Here is a 2729-nt window from a genome sequence, read left to right as displayed (position 1 = left end):
ATATATATATATATATATATATATATATATATATATATATATATATATATGTATGTATGTATGTATACACACACACACACACACACACACACACACACACACATACACACACACACACACACACACACACACACACACACACACACACACACACACACACACATATATATATATATATATATATATATATATATATATATATATATATATATATATATATACATAGAGAGAGAAAGAGAGTTTCCGAACGAATAACGAATAAAATAGAATAGAAGGGAGGGGAGAGTTGGAGGGAAAAACGGATAAGGAGAGGGAGAAGGGGAAAGAGAGAGTGTCAAGGATAAAAGAAGGAGAGAGAGAGTCGGAGAAAGAGAAAGAGGAAGAAGAGACGGATATAATTATAATAATAATAATAATAATAATGATAATAATAATAATAATAATAAATAAATAAATAAATAAATAAATTGCAAGGCTTAGACAGAGACAGAAAGGGACAGAAAGGTAGAGGGAGAGGAAAGGCAAGTGACGGGGGGAGGGGGAGGGGGGGAGGGGAGAAGCCGAACAGTCGACTCTCTGGCTCTTCAGCGAGTCAGTCTTCGCCAGGCAGCGGTGCCGGGCGTACGCGTGTGTGAGTAGGCTCTGTGTCTTTCGGTGCCAGGCACTCTCCGAGCTTGTGTGTGAAAACGTGTGAACTGGTTGGTACGATTTTGTGCGTTTTTAATGATCATTGAACAATTAGCGATTCGAGGATGATACGTCGGTAAATAGAGAACGAAAACGGGAAGAGGAGGAAGCGAAAATAAGTGTCCGAGAAAGAAAAATATTGTTTTTATCAGTGCCATCATTTTTGTTATTGTTACTTATGTCATCATTACTGTTTGTGTTATTATCATTACTATTATTATTATTATTATTATTATTATTATTATTATTATTATTATTATTATTATTATTATTACTATCACTATTATTATTATTACTATTACTATTATTGTTATTATCATCATTATTATTAGTCATTATTATCACTGTTATTAGTTTTATTATTATTATTGTTATTATCATCATTATTATTGATGTCATTATTATCAATGTTATTAGTTTTATTATTATTATTGTTACTATAATTATTATCAATATTTTTATTATAGCTAATATTACAATTATTATCATTATTGATGTTGTTATTATCATCACTATGATCATTATTTGTAATTTTTGTTGTTACTCTAGTTGTTGCTGTTGTCGATATTGTTGCTGTTTTTAAAATTACTATAACATCAATGATAATGATATTGATAACAATGATAATGATTAGGATGACGATGATGATGAGGAGGAAAAGGATGAAGATGACAACAACAACAAAACAACAAGAGTAATAATATTGAGAATAATAATAATAATGATGATATTGATGATAATGATGACAGTAACAATAACAATAACATAATGATAATGATAATATATCATTACTATTATTAATGTTATCTTTAATGATATCATCATTTTCATTCTCCTTCTCATCATTTTTTTTATTATCTATTCTTCGATTTATCCTACGTTTCTTTCTTTTATTCGATAAGCTTTCAATCTTCAATTAAGTAATTTCCAGTGTTCATTCATGTTTTTTATTTTTTTATCTCTCATGACAGAACAATCTATACTATAACAAAAGCAGTTACATCACCACTGGATAATTCGTGAGAGAAAGAGATATCAATAAAAAAAATATATATATTGATATAAAACAATGCGGTGAATACAAAGAAAGACGTAAAAAGAAATTACAGATTTGTGGGAAAAAAAGAAAGAATTTTTTTCCGTGTCCCTTCAGCCAGTGAACAGAAGACAACAGCCGGAAAAAAAATGAAAAATCCGCAGTCAGTTACGGATAACTGAATACGAGGTTCCGATGCAACGAACGAGTGACCGTGACATGACCAATAATAAATGAACAGTGGCCAAAGGGAAAAGAAATAGATAATAGATATATATGTATACATTGTTGGTGGTGGAATGGGCCGTTGGATATTCCTCAAGGTAAGTTTCGTATATGTATACTTGAGCTAACGCAGATATGATACACCCAAGACATAGGGACTTATATATACAGATAGAAACGCTTATAAACACATATAAACCAATATGCACGTATAAATAATGATAAACAAATATATACAATATACACAAAAATGAATACAAACATAGAGTATCTCCATCTCTCTCTTTTTCTCTTTTTCCCTCTTCTTCCCTCCCACCCCCCTTTCTCTCTCTCTCTCTTTCTCTCACCTTCACTCACTCTCTCTCTCTCTCTCTCTCTCTCTCTCTCTCTCTCTCTCTCTCTCTCTCTCTCTCTCTCTCTCTCTCTCTCTCTCTCTCTCCCTCTCTCTCTCCCTCCCTCCCTCCCAATCTCTCCTTCACACACACTCCCTCACTTTCTCCCTCCATCTCCCCCCCCCCCTCTCTATCTATCTTACACATTCTCTCCCTCCCTCCCCCTCCCCTCTCTCCCCCTCCCCTCTCTCTTTCTATCAGACATACACACACACACACACACACTCCCTAAGCTGCCCAGAGAGCCCGCGCACGAGAATCTCCACCCGATACCGACTTATCCTTCGACGCTGAGCCTAATTGAAAAGGAAAACGAGGTGGTTTTGTTTCGTGTTAATTAGTCTGGTTCTTTTATATATACAGTTACTTATTTGTTTTTGTTTATGTTA

At 33.6% G+C, this 2729-nt stretch overlaps 1 protein-coding gene across 3 annotated transcripts in view; it reads left to right on the top strand.

The window, feature by feature from the left end:
* Positions 1 to 602: 602 nt before the first annotated feature.
* LOC113804376 (neural cell adhesion molecule 2) overlaps positions 603 to 2729 on the top strand; it is a 102007-nt gene continuing 99880 nt past the window's right edge. Inside the window, exons 1-2 of one of the 3 annotated variants that reach the window (XM_070115929.1) lie at positions 603 to 702; positions 1659 to 2046. The gene's annotated coding sequence lies outside the window, so the exon portion shown is untranslated. The remainder of the gene's footprint in view (positions 703 to 1658; positions 2047 to 2729) is intronic. The other 2 variants (XM_070115930.1, XM_070115928.1) reach the window with 2 other exon arrangements.

Source organism: Penaeus vannamei, chromosome 38 (genome assembly GCF_042767895.1).
Source record: "Penaeus vannamei isolate JL-2024 chromosome 38, ASM4276789v1, whole genome shotgun sequence".
In the NCBI taxonomy this organism is placed as follows: Eukaryota; Metazoa; Arthropoda; class Malacostraca; order Decapoda; family Penaeidae; genus Penaeus; species Penaeus vannamei.
Note: the sequence above shows the minus strand (reverse complement) of the source record. Positions and strands in the feature narration are given on the sequence as shown.